The sequence below is a fragment of the Microtus oregoni genome, unplaced genomic scaffold, assembly GCF_018167655.1.
Source record: "Microtus oregoni isolate MIOR12 unplaced genomic scaffold, Mior012 000061F_ref0000440, whole genome shotgun sequence".
Taxonomy (NCBI): domain Eukaryota; kingdom Metazoa; phylum Chordata; class Mammalia; order Rodentia; family Cricetidae; genus Microtus; species Microtus oregoni.
Window position 1 is genome coordinate 811,318 of NW_024543871.1, and position 19,621 is coordinate 830,938.

Below are 19,621 nucleotides of genomic sequence, written 5' to 3' on the forward strand. Positions count from 1 at the left end.
CCAGGTTAGTGGAAGACATAGGATGCAGGCTTCAGAGCATGCAGGGAGCAATAGGCTGTGTTAGCCCAAGGGTGATTGGAGGAGAAGCAGTGTGGAGAGCCTACAGAGAGGGTTACACCTGAGTTCTGGCAGGGAAGACACATCAGGGTGGCATTAACATGGTGTTGTATGTCATGGGGTTAGAACACATGACCTGTGAGAAAGTGGCCAATGCATGATCTGGTTTTGATGCTGTAATTACTTGTGACATATGGCAGACTCTAGAAATGGGGGTGCAGCAGGATGTGTTAAATCCTATTTGTAAACTGAGTACAGGTAAAGTGGGAATCCGGACTTTGTAATAGAGAAGATGGGTAAATAGGGCTTTGTACTGAGGACACACATACAGAAGTCTGGTGTGACAGAGGAGGGGCAGATAGACTGGCTATTGTACAGCCTTGTATTAGTAAAGTTTGTGGATTATAGAAGCACTGTGGAGAGATGGAGGACGTGAATCCCCACAGCAAGAGTTTCAAGAGGACATATAAAGTGTGTACTGGGTGGTTTTGTGTGTGTCATGTTGACACAGGCTAGAGTCATCAGAGAGGAAGGAGCCCCAGTTGAGGAAAGGCCTTCATGAGGTCCAACTCTAAGTCACTTTCTTTATTATTGATCAACAGGCTAAGGTGCCATTCCTGGGCTTAGTCTAAGAAAGCAGGCTGAGTAAGCCATGGGAAGCAAGCCAGTAAGCAGCTCTCCTCCATACCCTCCTCATAATATCCTGCTTCTGTGAACCTTCCCTGTTTGTGTTCCTGTTCTGACTTCCTTGAGTGATGAACAGCAATGCTGAAGTGTACATAAAATAAACCCTTCTTCTCCAACTTCCATTTTTCATGGTGTTTTGTCAAAGTGACAGAAACCTTGAGACAACATCCTTCTACTCAAAGAGGAACTGGGAACTCTGGTGCTGGGATTATAAGCACCAAGGTGGATGCTGTATTAGGGACATATACAGGACTTAGATGGAAGGTAGATTCATTGGGGTGTGTGTGAGGTGGAGCTGGTGAGAAAGACTCCCTGGGGTACTACCACAGATTGCAGTCAGGCTCTTAGTATAGTTCTGAGAAACTGACAGGGCCTGGCTACACAAAGTAGGCCTGTGGATCAGAGCCCTACAAATGCAGAGGAAGATTCCTCTGTAGAGACCTAAGAACAGTGAGGGACGGGCCCATTGCTCCTAATTAGGTCCTGGTGTGGGGCCAGAGAGAACACCTGCAGATTCACATTCCAGGAGAGGAGGGCACATATGTATCTAATATACACATGAGGAGATGACCACATTGGGATCTGTGTTCTTATCCCATGACTGTCATTCCCACAACAAAACATTCCAAATGAACACACATCTCTTCGGGCGAAACAAATCCCAGAATAAGGGCATAGAAAGATGGCACAGCAAATATGTGACTATGTAGGATTCCCCTCTGTATGCTGTGAATATCATTGGTTAATAAAGAAACAGCTTTAGGCCTATAGTAACATATATGGAAACAGAGCTAGGTGGGGAAAACTAAACTGAATGCTGGGAGAAAGAAGAGCAAAACCAGAGAGAAGCTATGTAGCTCCTCCAGAGATTCATTCCAGAAATTTAGCTATTAATTCAAAGCCACGTGGCGATACACAGATTAATAGAGATGGGTTAGATAAGGATATGAGTTAGCCACAAATATGCTCTGGCTATTGGCCAAACGGCATTGCAAATAATATGGTTTCTGTGTGATTATTTCTGGGCTGAGCAGTCAGGAGACACACAAGTGGCCTTGCAACAGCTATAGACCAGTCATGATCTTTCATGGTACATTTTTCAGAACCTACGTTGTCTCGCATCTTCCTGTAACTCCAGCTCCAGGGAAGAGGACACCGTCCAATGGCCTATACAGGTCGCTGCATGCATACATGTACAGACTCATGCACATTATTAAAAATAACATAAGTTTTCAAAAAGAAGGTCCAGATTGACAGTTCTAGGCAACAGATTTTCATCCATGGGTCTTTGTGTACCAGGATCCCTCCAGCTCCTGCCACCATCAGCAGGTGCCCAATGCACCATGGTTTTGATGTATGTATCTGGACAGGGTCACGGCTGCTGTGGAAGTTCAGAAGGTAATTCAATTCTTTTGTATTATTTAAGCTCAAAATACCACATCATACACCATTCTAGCAAGGAAATTGGGGCAACAGGATTGTAAAATAGCTGGAAACATTACTTTCATATTCAGGTGTGGAGAGAGGGGAGTGCATTCGTGCTTACTACTTGGCTTTGCTGACGGAAATTTATTCAGTTGTATACAGTTCAATATGCCCTAGCTAGGGAATGGTGTCTCCAACGTGGGCCAGATCCTCCTATAACAACTAACTCAGACAATTTTCCTGAGATCATCCAGTGTAGATGATCTCTCATTGAGATTCCCTTCCCAGGTACTTTGTCTAAACATGACAATTAAAACAAACTATCCCAGAAGGTCAAGGTGCCTGTCACCAAGACAGCAGACCTTAAATTCATCCCCAGGATTTACACAGTGGAGGAAAATTCAGCCCATGAATACTGTCCTCTTCTCTCCACACTGGGAAGTGGGGTCCCAATAAATGAGCGACAATAATAAAATAGTAATGACTAATAATGCTACTCCACACTACAATTCATGTGCTGCATGACAGAGCTTGCCTCGTTTGCACCAGGTCCTGAGGTCTAGTCCCTCAAGAAAGTTGAAATATTGTCATTGGCAGGCACAGGTTTCAAACATTAAAGAAGGTGTCAAGGAAAAGTATCGATGTTTCTGATGTTCACAGGGGCTGTATCTGCCTCTAGCCCCAAGCTTTGTCAGGACCCACACAGCAGCAAAGCATAGGGCCTGCCTGGATTCTAGAGATTAGAATTCCTGCAGGTTACCTTCCTTCCAATTTGATCTAGGCCAGCTCAAATCCACTTCAGACAGTGCCTCACTATCCTTCTTTCCCTAGATGTTGGGCTCAGAGTTTGACTCTCACAGATTTACTGAGATGAAATCTTTCCTCTGTTCTCCCAGCTCGATGTGATCTCCTGAGCACTGAGCACTGCTAACACAGGGGTCCAAGACAGGAGACCGTCCAGTGAGAGTCACAGTGGTTTCAGGGCAATGCGGGCCTGAACCTTCTTTCTGGCCCAACCTAACCTAAATTTGCAGCAGTTACTCCTGAGACTGAAACAGTCCACCATACAGGTTTGGAAGCTCATTAAGCAGGGTGATAACTCAAAATAACTTCAAGAACTTCCCCAAACTGACCAGATTCACTAGCACCATCCCTTCTAGAGCAAATAATGAAAGCAGAAAACCCTCTCAGAGGAACAAAAGCCCAATTGCTAAGAAGACTCTCAGAGAGCATGGCACGATGGCACATGCCTTTCTTTTATTCCAGTACTCAGGAGGAAGAGGCAGGTGAATCTCTGTGAGTTCGAGACCAGCCTATTTCAAGAGCAAGCTCCAGGACTGGTTTCAAAGATACAGAGTAAACCTATCTTGTAAAACAACAACAACAAAAAACTCTCAGAGAACAAAAGGGACAAACAACACTAAGACCAGACCAAGTGTCTGGAAGAAGCAAAGGCCAGCCTAGCTAACTGGAAGGGGTTTAGACAAACTGATCAACTGAGCCACATGGAGAGGACAGGTCCAACCTGTTGAACTGCCCGTGGGCTGTGCAGATTGCTCCAGGTTTCCAGGATCCTGTGAGCTCTCTGTCACCTGTGCTGGTATGGGCTTTGGTGGTACACTTACTTTTGAGTCATTTCTGCTCCAGTAAGTAACCCCTCTCTCATATCCCTGTGCCCCAGTAAAACCCAATGGCCCACCAAGTTGGTCTTCAGTGGCATCTGTACTTTGTTCTATCATGGGCTCTCTATCTGGGATGAGGAGATAGTGTGTTTCACCACCCCAGGAAAAGACTTGTTACACAGCACATGCAGGTACCTTGAGGGCACCTCAAGAAAACATCTCCTCAGATAACTGACTGGATGATGTCAGGGCTGCCCAGAGGAAAGATGATTCCTGTGATTAAGTACTTGTTTGAGCAAATTCTGCACTCCCTCTTTGTTGTAAAGAAGAGCAGTGGGCTGCATACCAGGCACCAGGCCGCCAATATGGCTAGCTTTTGTCCCGAAATAATTACACGGAAACTGTATTCTTTTAAACAATGCCTGCCCCATTAGTTCCAGCCTCTTTTTGGCTAGGTCTTACATATTGGTCTAACCCATTTCTAATAATCTGTGTAGCCCATGAGGTGGCTTACCAGGGAAGATCGTAACCTGCATCTGTCTGGAGTGGGAGAATCATGGTGACTGCCTGACTCAGCTTCTTTCTCCCAGCATTCTGTTCTGTGTAATCTGCCTACCTAATTTTCTGGTCTATCAGGACAAGCAGTTTTCTTTATTAGTTAACCAATGAAAACAACAGATAGAAAGATGACCCTCCTCCATCACCTCTTGTATACCCATTTTTGGATTTTCTTCAGTTAAAATTCAACCTTGAGTTTCAATGACATGGGGCCTTTCTGTATGATTCTGTGCCCTCTCTGTATGCGTGTATTCCCCTTTACCTCCAGGCTGCAGAATTCACGAAGAAGATGGTGGTGGGAATGTATATGACTTCTTCCCTGCACATTTCTTCCCAGAATGATGGTGTTGCATTTGTTCTGTCTGCTTTTGATTTTAGTGAACACCTTTATTATTCTTAAACATTGACAGTTGTTACTTTGTGTGCCTACAACAGCAGAGAGATTGAGAAGAAACTAGTTGATAGAAATAATGCATTTTTCTGTTCCTGAAATGTTGAAGTGTGAAAAACAATAAGTCATTGCAAGGACATGCTAGATAGTGAGGCAAATTTTTGCTGCAAAAAGAAATTCTTTTAAATGTTGCTTTCATGTTTATTTTATTTTATGTGAATGAACGCCTTGCATGCGCACATGTATGTATGCCATCTGTGTGTGTAGTACCTATGAAAGTCAGAAGGGGTGGTGTGTCCCTCAGGAAGTGAAGTTACAGATTGATGATAGCCACCATGTGAGTGCTGACCCCAGCTCTTCTTGAAGAACTGCCAATACTCTTTTAAACTAAGTCACCATTCCATTCTCCTACATAATTCTTTTAGCATAAATATGTCTCCAATACTTTATGGAGAATACATATCAGACAGGAACTTGTGTCTACACTGGCAAGTGGCAGTGGCACCACATTGGAGAACCCGAGGCAGTTGGCCTAGATTACAAGGTCACCCTGGGCTAAATCCCAAGGCTCAGACTCAACACCATGCATTTCGTGTTTACCTCTACTTTACATATACCTTAATAGTTCTCTAGTGGAGCTACAATTGTAAAAATGATGTAATTATTTGATTTACAATGAGCTTAAACAATTGTCCCGCAGATCAGCTATCCTCCATTTCCTCTTCAGAGAAGAGCAGGCCTCTAAGAGGGAAGAGCCAGACAGAATAAAACAAGATATAATAAAACTAGGCAAAAGCCGTCATACAGATGATGGACAAGACAGCCCAACAAAAGGAAAACATTCACAAAAGCAGGTCAAACAGTTTTCCACTCATAAGTGCCCAATCAAGAACAACAAGCTAACAGTCACAATACTCACACAGAGGATCTATTACAGACCCTTGCAGGTCCTATGCTTGCTGTTTTGGTCTCCGTGAGCCCATGTGAGCTATGCTTAGTTGATTCAATGAGCCATGTTCTCCAGGTGTGGCCATCTTCTCTGAGAGTCCACATTCTTTTCACACAGGGTTTCTTGCAGGCCTCCTGCTGTGTTTCCTTCTCAGCTTGTTGTGTGATTTTGGAATCGTCACTTGACCTCTCTGTTTTATTCTCCCCATGCATAAGATGAGTGTATGAAGGCATCATTCTCATGCCTGGCTACATGATACTAGTCAGGGCTTCAGTCAGGCTTGCTGCTCCATCCCCTAATATGCCTTGGCACTCTGACAAGGCTGGCCTTTACCTGTTCACTGGATATACCCTTATAGCTCTCAAGCAGAGCTACATCTACAGACTAAAGCTAATTTTGAGCTTTCTATGTGTTTCACTTCTGGAAACACCTGATGCAGGTGCATTAAATAGGTCTACACACATCTGTCCACCGTAACCATGACCCTGCCTCTGTTGAAAACTCACCTGCCTTTGGTGATCAAGTGCTGTCTCTTGGCCCTTGTTACTCTAAAGTCCAAGTAGATTCATTTCCTTTGACTTATTCTCTTGAGACCCCGGACTTCTACTAGGAAGTGTGAAATGTGGACAAGAGCCACGTTGGTGCTCTTCAGTTATGGGGATTCACAAGTCTGCTTTCTGCAGTATTCCAGAAGAACAATCCTTTGGGTCATCCCTGCATGCAGACCTCTGTTATAGGACAGACTGATGCCAGCATTCCAATTTCTCTACGCCGTTGATTCCTTTTATCAACATGGAGTAAGCCATGCTCATTCACAGAGGCCATCTCCTTACACTTGTTTCTAAATCAATGAATAAACACCAGCAACTTCTTTTAAGGATTTGTTTCTTTTCCTGTGTCTGAGTGTTTTGTGTGTGTGTGTGTGTGTGTGTGTGTGTGTGTGTGTGTGGGTGCCATGTGTCTGCCTTGTGTCTGTGGAGATCAGAAGAGGGTGTCAAATCCCTTGGGACTGGAGCCTAACTGAAGCCAAAGATCACTGTAAGTAACCATGTGAGTGGTGGGAATGAGCCTGTGTCTACTGCAAGAGCAGACATTAACCACAGAGCCATCTCTCCAGTCCATCATATCATTTACAAAGATGTGTAAACTGCGACATGAAATCCAGGACAATTGTTCAAGGACCATTGATGATTCCTTGACTTTGGTGTAGTTTTCTGTTCCCATCCGAATTATTCCCCCTCCTCAAAGTCCATAGCCTATTATGAGGGCCTGTTCTCTGCTACTATGCATGAGGAAAATTCAGGATTTCTTTACAACTTCACCTGCCTATTATGGAACAATCATTTTCACTGTGGACATATGTCACTCTCACAGGTTTAATAAAAGTCTAATTGACCAATCACTGGGCAGGATTTTCAGGGTAGAGAGAATGCTAGAAGAACAAGGGCAGAGACATGCAAGTCACCAGTCAGATGCATAGGAGGCATCATGGGCACTACAATGCACAGGCAAGTGAGCCACATCAAAAAGGAAGATTAAAAGGAGTGGGTTAATTTAAGATGTAAGCACTAGTTAGAAACAAGCCTAAGCTATTGGCTGGGGTTTCATAATTAATAATAATTCTCAGGGTTGTGATTCAGGAGCTAGTAGCAGAGACAGAAAAATCTTCCTCCACCTAGCTGCCTTTTCTGTTTCTTCTCAGTACTGTCATACTGGACCAGAGCAGTGTGGATGAGGATGCTTATATTAGAGAGGCCTACAGCTACTGTTCTCAAACTGTGTGTTACGACTCCTTCGGGGACCAAAAGCCTTTTCAGAGGTTGACTGTGTAAGACCATTGAAAAATACAGATATTAGCATAACGATTTATAATTGTATAAAATGACAGTTATAAAGAAGAAATGGAGTAATTTTATGGTTGGGGGTCACAACATGAAGAACTATATTATAAAGGGTCACAGTCTTAGGAAGTTTGAGAAACCCTGGAAAAACACATATAAAGTCAATTCCTGTTTCTCAACTCCAGTTCCTTATTAGAACCGTACTTACTTTAACTATGTGTGTGAGCATGGCACACCTGAACATGTGGATGAAGGGGGAAATCTGGGAGTCTGTTCTCTCCTTCCCTCATGTGAGGACCAGGGTTTGGGATCTCATCTTCAGGAGTGCCATCAGGTCCTTCTTAGCACTAAGTGATCTCCCCAGGCTGCACTAGGGGTTCTTTTTCTTTTAACAATTAATTATTATTTTTTTCACAGCCTGACCACATTTTCCACTACTTTCCACTTCTCCTCCCAGTGCCTCCCTTCAACCCCCGCCCCTTCCCCTGTCCTTTCCCTTCAGGAAAGGGCAGGCCTCCCATGTATATCGCCAGCAATGGCATAACAACACAAGAGGGTCCTTAAAAACAACCTTTGATGTTTTCACAAGATGAGGTCACTTCTAAACGGTTCTCTCTGAAAAATTACAAAATTAGAATATGCTGGAAGATGGTCAGAATAACAATTAAAAATGAGAGAGATTATACTGTGTAGTTTCCTTACCTGCCTGCCCCACGGTGGTGGGCAAAGGTAGTAACTACCAACCAGCCCTTCCCTTCCTCCGAGTTTCTGGTTCCTTATTTTTCCTGGATACATCTGTTTTGTCAGGTATGTTAGCTCCTTAGGCACACACAGCTGCAGCTGCCAGTGCCTAGTACTCATGTCCATGGTCTCCTGATGCTGCTCACACCCCCTTCCCCCAAGACCCTCTCCACAGACACCATACCAGAATTGGTAGGCTAGTTGTCTTATCATACAAGTCTCAGGAGAGTTCTGTAGAGGCACCTCGGAGGGTGCAGCAGAACCTGAAGCTAGAGAAGTACTGCCCACGAATGCTGCTGATGCAGAGCCTTCCCTTGAAGTGGGAGTGTCATATATCAATCTGTTGATTTCATTGGTTAAGCAATAAAGAAACTGCTTGGCCCTGATGGGTTAAAACATAGGTGGGAGGAGTAAACAGAACAAAACGCTGCAAGGAAGAGGAAGTGATCTCAGAGGCCATGCTCCCCTCTCCCAGGCAGATGTAATGAAGCAAGCCGCCAGGTCAGACATGCTGAATTTTTTCTGGTAAGACTGATGCTACATAGATTATTAGACATGGGTTGATCGGGATATGAGAATTAGCCTGTAAGGGCTAGAGTTAATGGGCCAAGCAGTGTTTAAAAGAATACAGTTTGTTTGTTGTTATTTCGGGTAAAGCTAGCCTATGGCGGGAGCTGGGTGGCAGAATGCAACCCGCAGCTCCTACTACAGAATGGTGCCCAACGTGGGGATAACTGAATCCACAGAAAGCGTGAGAAAGCTTGGGAAAGAATGGAGTGAAGCATGTTTTCTTAGTAGCAGCAATATCTCGGGTCTGCTCTGCTTGCTAGAAGCAAGCAAGCGCTCTCATCTAAGGGAGGCTTCCTGACTCAACTTTAGCTGCAAAGCTTGCAGCTCTTTTAAGAGGTCCTGCCATGAAACACTTAAATGGTGTTGATAAAAGCCGACTGAATGCCTGTTTGTTTTCAGCAGTAGCAGGAAAAAACCTCTGTTGTTTTAAAATGCCAGCTTTCTGGGCTGTACTGCCAGGGCAAACTCTGACTGTTTGAGGCAGGAGGGCCGACTACAGAGAGAGGACTTGTGTGTTGTCTGTGGACATAATGCTGCAGCTTACTTACTGGCAGGGACCTTGAAACGCCATAGACTTGTGGCAATAAACGTGGCTACAGAGGTACCTCAGCCATGAGGCTGGAAAGCTACGGAATGGGCTGGATCTAATCGTCAAAGCCACAGCTTTTGTCCCACCAATACTGCTTGGTAAATTAATGACACGTGGTCAAAAAAGAGATGTATACAGTAAAAGAAAGATTCAAAGTCAAAGAAAATGTTTAAATGATTTACAGTGTGTTAAAAATATATGCAGGCTAAAAGTTAAAGTTCTTAAAGTTAAAAAACAAAAAAAAGGAAGAAAGAGAGTAGTTGGGTGTGGTAGTACACACCTTTAATCCCACCACTTGGGAGGCAAAGGGACATTGACCTCTGTGACTTCAAGGTGTGGTAGCACACGCCTTTAATCCCAGTGCCTAGAAGGCAGATACAAACAGATCTCTGTGAGTTCAAGGTGTAGTAGCATACAACTTTAATCCCAATGCCTTGGAGTCAGAGACAGGTGGATCTCTGTGAGTTCGAGGTCAGCCTGGTCTACAGAGTTATTCCAGGACAAAGATATGCAGAGAATATAAAATAAAAGTAAAAATAAATAAAATAGAGTTAAAATAAAGCCGTACTAAGATGGAAAATAAAGAGAATTTTGATACTCTATGCTATTAGGTTATCTTTGAATTGTTTGAATGCTGAGGAAGAAGCAATAGCTGCTTAAAGATATATGTTTATAAATGCTGCTGAACTAATCCAACATAGATATTTTGAAAATGACTTGACTTTGAAATTTGGATCTAAGGACATGATGCTTTGGAAAGGAGTTTCTTATTTTGTTTTCATAGAGGGTGAGAGTCTGAGGATTGCCTCTATCCCAATATAGTATGATGGACCATGCCCTCCTGAAGGGTTGCTGTGATCACCTTCAGAAAATTGATTCGCTCAACTGCCAACTGAGATGAAACTAGCACACAGGTTATACCATGAAAGACCTAATTTACGACGCCCCCATTCAGCAGGAAGCAGTTTGGAGAGAAAAAACTATACCCATGTCCCCAAATATGGTTTATAAACGTTCTTTTACATTTAAAGGGGGATATGATATAGATATGAATAATTTGCATTAGTATAGATTTTGCTTTATTGATAGAGATTTAAGGTCAATTTTGTTATATGTATATGTATTTCTGATCTTTATTAAGGTATTGTGATTGTGTAGTTCACTTAAAATGTAATGTTTATAGGTTGTTAATGGATAATCAATAATAGTCAAGCTTGTAGTCATGTTAGTTAAGATTTTCTAGATGTACATAGATATATTTTAGATAGGCATTCTTCATATTTTTCAAAGATTATAGAATATGGCATTTTAAATATTTTAATAACTTAGGGTATTTCATGACAATGAGACACTGTGCTCCTGGCAGCACCAATCTACTTCAAGAAGAAGATGGGCATCGAAGAGGCACCTTATGGAGTTTGATAGTCATTTGTGCAAGAAACTGCTCTTACCTGGACTGTTGCCTTGACTACTGAACTTGCCTAAAGGTGAGATGGTCTTTCAGGGTTCTGATTCATGAAGGAGTCTGCAAGACATTCTGCAGGACACAACAGATAGTGACTGAACTGACTTTGAATTTCTTGCTTCATGGAAATATCTGCTGGACACTATGGGCCTGTAGGCCGAAGATGGATGCCCCAACGGTACAGAGAAACTTTGGGTGACTGTCCAGGCAGCGAGATGTCTCTGTCATTTCTAGAGTTTGAAAGTTGCTTATTTCTTGTTTGCTTAGGTAATATTGTATCTTTCTGGAGTCTTTGATGGAGGTAAAAATAGTTATAGTTATAGTTTTCCTTAGTTATGGTAACGATAAAATAGATGGAAATATTGTAATTTTTACTTGATAACTGTTTTGTTATATGTAATTTTGCTATGTTAAAGTTAAAGCCTTCTTTTTTTGTTTAAACAGAAAAAGCAGAAATGATGTGGGAGTGTCATATATCAATCTGTTTATTTCATTGGTTAAGTAATGAAGAAACTGCTTGGCCCTGATAGGTTAAAACATAGGTGGGAGGAGTAAACAGAACAGAATGCTGGGAGGAAAAGGAAGTGAGCTCACAGGCCATGCTCTCCTCTCCCAGTAAGATGCAATGAAGCAAGCCACCAGGTAAGACATGCTGAATCTTTCCCAGTAAGACTGATGCTACACAGATTATTAGACATGGGTTGATCGGGAGATGAGAATTAGCCTGTAGGACTAGAGTTAATGGGTCAAGCAGTGTTTAAAAGAATACAGCTTGTGTGTTTTTATTTCGGGTAAAGCTATGTGTTCCAGTGACCACTGTGTGTTCCAGTGACCACTATGTGTTCCAGTGACCATTATGTGTTCCAGTGGCCACTATGTGTTCCAGTGACCGCTGTGTGTACCTGTGACTACTATGTGTTCCAGTGACCGCTGTGTGTTCCAGTGACCACCGAGTCTTCTATTGGCCACTACGTGTTCCAGTGACCACTGTGTGTTCCAGTGACCACTATGTGTTCCAGTGACCGCTGTGTGTTCCAGTGGCCACTGTGTTCCAGTGACCACTGTGTGTTCCAGTGGCCACTGTGTTTTTCAGTGACCGCTGTGTGTTCCAGTGACTACTGTGTTTTCCAGTGACTGCTATGTGTTCCAGTGACCGCTGTGTGTTCAAGTGACCTCTATGTGTTCCAGTGGCTGCTGTATATTCCAGTGAGCGCTATGTGTTCCAGTGACCTCTGTGTGTTCCAGTGACCACCGAGTGTTCCAGTGACCACTATGTGTTCCAGTGACCACCTTGTGTTCTAGTAGTCACTATGTGTTCCAGTGACTACCACGTGTTTTTCTGGCTGCTATATGTTCCAATAACCACTAAGTGTTCCAGTGACCACCGAGTGTTCCAGTGACCGTTATGTGTTCCAGTGGCTGCTATATATTCCAGTGACCACCATGTGTTTCACTGACTGCTGTGTGTTCCAGTGACCACTATGTGTTCCAGTGACTGCTGTGTGTTCCAGTGAACGCTATGTGTTCCAGTGACTGCAATGTGTTCCAGTGGCTGCTATGCATTCCAATGGCTGGTATGTGTTTCTGCCCCTCACCTGCTCTGAGCTGACTTCTGTACAAATTGTAATAAAACACATCCTTTTCTGTGGAGGGCACACACAAGTTGTAAATGGATAAACTGTGCTTTATTGCTAATATAAGGAGAGAAAGATAGGAATGTCCTGGCCAGTATGGGCAACAAACAAGGGAAGGCTCTGCCTCAGCAACATTCATGGGCAGTACTTCTCTAGATTCACATTCTGCTGCAGCCTCCTAGGTGCCTGTACAGAACTCTACTGAGACTTGCATGATAAGACAACTAGCCTACCAATTCTGGTATGGTGTCTGTGGAGAGGGTCTTGGGGGAAGGGGGTGTGAGCAGCATCAGGAGACCATGGACAGGAGCACTGGGCAGTGGCAGCAGCAGCTGTGTGTGCATAAGGAGCTAACCTTCCACATAAAACAGACCAATCCAGGACCAAATAAGGAACTGGAAACCATGAGGAAGGGAAGGGCTGGTTGGTGGTTACTACATTTGCCCACCTCCGTGGGGGAGGCAGGTAGGAAAGTACACAGTATAATCTCTTCCATTTTTAATTGCTATACTTACCCTCTTCCAGCAAATTATCATTTTGTCATTTTCTGAGAGAACTGTTTAGAAGTGACCTCATCTTGTCATAACATTAAAGGTTGTTTTAAGGACCCACTAGTGTTGTTCTGCCATGGCTGGTGATATACATGGGATGCCTGCCCTTTTCTGAAGAGAAAGTAGGGGAGAGGTTGAGGGCAGGGACTCAGAGGAGTCAGTTGTCTCAAGAGAATAAGTCAAAGGCAATGATTCTACTTGGACTTTAGAGTAACAAGGGCCAAGAGACAGCACTTGATCACCAAAGGCAGGTGAGTTTTCAACAGAGGCAGGGTCATGATTACGGTGGATAGATGTGTGCAGACCTATTTGCTGCACTTGCATCCAGTGGTTCCAGAAGTGAAACACATAGAAAGCTCAAAATTAGCCTCAGTCTGTACAGGTAGCTGTGCTTGAGAGCTATAAGTGTATATCCAATGAACAGGTAAAGGCCAGCCTTGTCAGATTGCCAAGACTTATTAGGGGATGGAGCAGCAAGTCTGGCTGAAGCCCTGACTAGTATCATGTAGCCAGGCATGAGAATGATGACTTCATACACTCATCTTATGCATGGGGAGAATAAAACAGAGAGGTCAAGTGACGATTCCAAAATCACACAGCAAGCTGAGAAGGAAACACAGCAGGAGGCCTGTAAGAAACCCTGTCTGAAAAGAATGTGGACTCTCAGAGAAGATGGCCGACACCAGGAGAACATGGCTCATTGAATCAACTAAGCATAGCTCACATGGATTCACAGAGACCCAAACAGCAAGCATAGGGCCTGCAAGGGTCTGTACTAGGTCCTCTGTGTGAATGTTGTGGCTGTTAGCTTGATGTTCGTGGGGGGCTCCAAGACTGGAAAACTTATTGACCTGCTTTTGTGAATGTTTTCCTCCTGTTGGGTTGTCTGTTCCATCATCTGTATGACGGCTTTTGCCTAGTCTCATTATATCTTGTTATATCCTGTCTGGCTTTTCTGTCTTAGAGGCCTGCTCTTCTCTGAAGAGGAAATGGAGGATAGCTGATCTGGGGGACATGGGACGTCAAAGAGTTAGGGAGTAGAGGAAGGAGAATCTGTGGTCAGGATGTTGTGTATGAGAGAAGAATCTATTTTCAATAAAACATTTTCAATGTGGACTGCACCTGAAGCATGATACTAAAAGCTGCCCTTCCTCTCCACATCCATGAAGCATACATATACATGAACTCACACCAACAATGTGTATCCGTGCACACGACCATGTGACTACACATAAAATTGATGTCTCACATCCAATAATGTATTCAGTTTTCATGTTCAGTTTTCTTTCAGGTGCCTTCCAGGTTTCCACTATTTATAGTGGTGTCTGCTTCTCTAATGTACCCCCTGCCTGAATGATCTTCTGGCTTCTTTGCATGACTAAAATTTCATGGAGTTCAGAGATTAAATAGCAGAGACTTGCTCCGCTGAAAAGGCCTCCCAGGAATTTTCTGTGTATCCTTTCTTCTGCACTTGCCCAATCTCCGTGGTTGATGCTGTCCTGGAAAGTGTTTTTCTGTTCAGTCCCTTTTCTTGCCCTGGAGCTTCATTGGAGATTGAGAATATTTATTTCTGTTAATCAAGAGAAAAAAGCAAGGACAGGCAAGCGACAAGGAAACTATGGGAACAATAGGATGCAGGGGGAAAAGAGAACAAGATTCCTAAAATCATGTCCCAGGCTACCTTCAGACCTGGGAAAGTCACAGTGAGGGACAGAGAGCACTGGCAATCCAGGGAAACTCGGGCAGGGTGATGTGCTGCCCAGGAAGACCATGCCACAAGCAGAAGGAAATTTGGCAGATGACAGTGACCAATAACTGAAGCTGTCAGGACAAGGACCTGTATATCAGTATTGGCAGTACCCCTACCATCTCCAAGCTGTTCTCCTTATAAAACAGGGTTCACTGCACTGGGGTACACCACTAGTGCACAGGATACTCATGGGAAAGTATGGGGCAAACCCTGCCATGGATGATCACAACCCTGAACTGCAGCAGGACGAAGATAGGAAAGCTAGGCTTTGGAGTTCAGCAACACTGGCAGCTTCTCCTCCTGTAAAGGAGAATACACGCATACAGAGAGGGCACAGAACCATACAGAAAGGCCCCATGTCATTGAAACTCAAGGTTGAATTTTAACTGAAGAAAATCCAAAAATGGGAATACAAGAGGTGATGGAGGAGGGTCATCTTTCTATCTGTTGTTTTCATTGGTTAACTAATAAAGAAAACTGCTTGGCCTGATAGGACAGAAATTAGGTAGGCAGATTACACAGAACAGAATGCTGGGAGAAGGAAGCTGAGTCAGGCAGTCACCATGATTTTCCCACTCCAGACAGATGCAGGTTACGATCTTCCCTGGTAAGCCACCTCGTGGGCTACACAGATTATCAGAAATGGGTTAGATCAATATGGAAGAGCTAGCCAATAAGAGGCTGGAACTAATGGGGCAGACATTGTTTAAAAGAATACAGTTTCCGTGTAATTATTTCGGGCCAAATGCTAGCCATGCTGGCGGTTGGGTGCGGGTATGCAGCCCACCGCACCTCTTTATAACAGAGGGAGTGTAGAATTTGCACAAACAAGTACTTAATCACAGGAAGCATCTCTCCTCTGGGCAGCCCTGACGTCATCCAGACAGTTATCTGAGGAGATGTTTTCTTGAGGTGCCCTCAAGGTACCTGCATGTGCTGTGTAACAAGTCTTTTCTTGGGGCGGTGAAACACACTCATCTCCTCATCCCAGATAGAGGGCCCATGATAGAACAAAGTACAGATGCCACTGAAGACCAACTTGGTGGGCCAGTGGTTTTTACTGGGGCACAGGGATATGAGAGAGGGGTTACTTACGGGAGCAGAAATGACTCAAAAATAAGTGTACCACCAAAGCCAATACCAGCACAGGTGACAGACAGCTCACAGGATCCTGGAAACCTGGAGCAATCTGCACAGCCCACGGGCAGTTCAACAGGTTGGACCTGTCCTCTCCAGGTGGCTCAGTTGATCAGTTTGTCAAAACCCCTTCCAGGTAGCTAGGCTGGCCTTTGCTTCTTCCAGACACTTGGTCTGGTCTTAGTGTTGTTTGTCCCTTTTGTTCTCTGAGAGTTTTTTGTTGTTGTTGTTTTTCAATATAGGGTTATTCAGTATCTTTGAAACCAGTCCTGGAGCTTGCTCTTGAACCAGGCTGATTTCAAACTCACAGAGATTCACCTGCCTCTGCCTGCCGAGTGCTGGAATAAAAGAAAGGCATGTGCCATCGTGCCAGGCTCTCTGAGAGTCTTCTTAGCAATTGGGCTTTTGTTTCTCTGAGAGGGACTTTCTGCTTTCATTATTTACTCTAGAAGGGATGGTGCTAGTAAATCTGGTCAGTTTGGGGAAGTTCTTGAAGTTATTTGGAGTTATCACCCTGCTTAATGAGCTTCCAAACCTGTATGGTGGACTGTTTCAATCTCAGGGGTAACTGCTGCAAATTTAGGTTAGGTTGGGCCAGAAAGAAGGTTCAGGCCTGCATTGCCCTGAAACCTCAGTGACTCTCACTGGACGGTCTCCTGTCTTGGACCCCTGTGTTAGCTGTGCTCAGTGCTCAGGAGATCACATCGAGCTGGGAGAACAGAGGAAAGATTTCATCTCAGTAAATCTGTGAGAGTCAAACTCTGAGCCCAACATCTAGGGAAAGAAGGATAGTGAGGCACTGTCTGAAGTGGATTTGAGCTGGCCTAGATCAAATTGGAAGGAAGGTAACCTACTGGAATTGTGATCTCTTGATCCAGGCGGGTCCTATGCTTTGCTGCTGTGTGGGTCTTGACAAAGCTTGGGGCTAGAGGCAGATGCAGCCCCTGTGAACATCAGAAACATCGATCCTTTTCCTTGACACCTTCTTTAACGTTTGAAACCTGTTCCTGCCAATGACAATATTTCAAATTTCTTGAGAGACTAGACATTAAATCAGGACCTGGTGCCAACGAGGCAAGCTCTGTCATGCAGCACATGAATTGTAGTGTGGAGTAGCATTATTAGTCATTACTATTTTATTATTGTCGCTCATTTATTGGGACCCCACTTCCCAGTGTGGAGAGAAGAGGACAGTATTCATGGGCTGATTTTTCTTCCACCGTGTAAATCCTGGTGATGAATTTTAGGTCTGCTGTCTTGATGACAAGCACCTTGACCTTCTGCAATAGTTTGCTTTAATGGTCATCTTTAGACAAAGTACCTGGGAAGGGAGTCTCAATGAGAGATTATCTACACTGGATGATCTGAGGAAAATTGTCTGAGTTAGTTGTTAAAGGAGGATCTGGCCCACGTTGGAGACACCATTCCCTAGCTAGGGCATATTGAACTGTATACAAACTGAATAAATTTCCATCAGTAAAGCCAAGTAGTAAGCAAGAATGAACTCCCCTCTCTCCACACCTGAATATGAAAGTAATGTATCCAGCTATTTTACAATCCTGTTGCCTCAATTTCCTTGCTAGAATGGTGTATGATGTGGTATTTTGAGCTTAAATAATACAAAAGAATTGAATTACCTTCTGAACTTCCACAGCAGCCGTGACCCTGTCCAGATACATACATCAAAACCATGGTGCATTGGGCACCTGCTGATGGTGGCAGGAGCTGGAGGGATCCTGGTACACAAAGACCCATGGATGAAAATCTGTTGCCTAGAACTGTCAATCTGGACCTTCTTTTTGAAAACTTATGTTATTTTTAATAATGTGCCTGAGTCTGTACATGTATTCATGCAGCGACCTGTATAGGCCAGAGGACGGTGTCCTCTTCCCTGGAGCTGGAGTTACAGGAAGATGCGAGACAACGTAGGTTCTGAAAAATGTACCATGAAAGATCATGACTGGTCTATAGCTGTTGCAAGGCCACTTGTGTGTCTCCTGACTGCTCAGCCCAGAAATAATCACACAGAAACCATATTATTTGCAATGCCGTTTGGCCAATAGCCAGAGCATATTTGTGGCTAACTCATATCCTTATCTAACCCATCTCTATTAATCTGTGTATCGCCACGTGGCTTTGAATTAATAGCTAAATTTCTGGAATGAATCTCTGGAGGAGCTACATAGCTTCTCTCTGGTTTTGCTCTTCTTTCTCCCAGCATTCAGTTTAGTTTTCCCCACCTAGCTCTGTTTCCATATATGTTACTATAGGCCTAAAGCTGTTTCTTTATTAACCAATGATATTCACAGCATACAGAGGGGAATCCTACATAGTCACATATTTGCTGTGCCATCTTTCTATGCCCTTATTCTGGGATTTGTTTCGCCCGAAGAGATGTGTGTTCATTTGGAATGTTTTGTTGTGGGAATGACAGTCATGGGATAAGAACACAGATCCCAATGTGGTCATCTCCTCATGTGTATATTAGATACATATGTGCCCTCCTCTCCTGGAATGTGAATCTGCAGGTGTTCTCTCTGGCCCCACACCAGGACCTAATTAGGAGCAATGGGCCCGTCCCTCACTGTTCTTAGGTCTCTACAGAGGAATCTTCCTCTGCATTTGTAGGGCTCTGATCCACAGGCCTACTTTGTGTAGCCAGGCCCTGTCAGTTTCTCAGGACTATACTAAGAGCCTGACTGCAATCTGTGGTAGTACCCCAGGGAGTCTTTCTCACCAGCTCCACCTCACACACACCCCAATGAATCTACCTTCCATCTAAGTCCTGTATATGTCCCTAATACAGCATCCACCTTGGTGCTTATAATCCCAGCACCAGAGTTCCCAGTTCCTCTTTGAGTAGAAGGATGTTGTCTCAAGGTTTCTGTCACTTTGACAAAACACCATGAAAAATGGAAGTTGGAGAAGAAGGGTTTATTTTATGTACACTTCAGCATTGCTGTTCATCACTCAAGGAAGTCAGAACAGGAACACAAACAGGGAAGGTTCACAGAAGCAGGATATTATGAGGAGGGTATGGAGGAGAGCTGCTTACTGGCTTGCTTCCCATGGCTTACTCAGCCTGCTTTCTTAGACTAAGCCCAGGAATGGCACCTTAGCCTGTTGATCAATAATAAAGAAAGTGACTTAGAGTTGGACCTCATGAAGGCCTTTCCTCAACTGGGGCTCCTTCCTCTCTGATGACTCTAGCCTGTGTCAACATGACACACACAAAACCACCCAGTACACACTTTATATGTCCTCTTGAAACTCTTGCTGTGGGGATTCACGTCCTCCATCTCTCCACAGTGCTTCTATAATCCACAAACTTTACTAATACAAGGCTGTACAATAGCCAGTCTATCTGCCCCTCCTCTGTCACACCAGACTTCTGTATGTGCGTCCTCAGTACAAAGCCCTATTTACCCATCTTCTCTATTACAAAGTCCGGATTCCCACTTTACCTGTACTCAGTTTACAAATAGGATTTAACACATCCTGCTGCACCCCCATTTCTAGAGTCTGCCATATGTCACAAGTAATTACAGCATCAAAACCAGATCATGCATTGGCCACTTTCTCACAGGTCATGTGTTCTAACCCCATGACATACAACACCATGTTAATGCCACCCTGATGTGTCTTCCCTGCCAG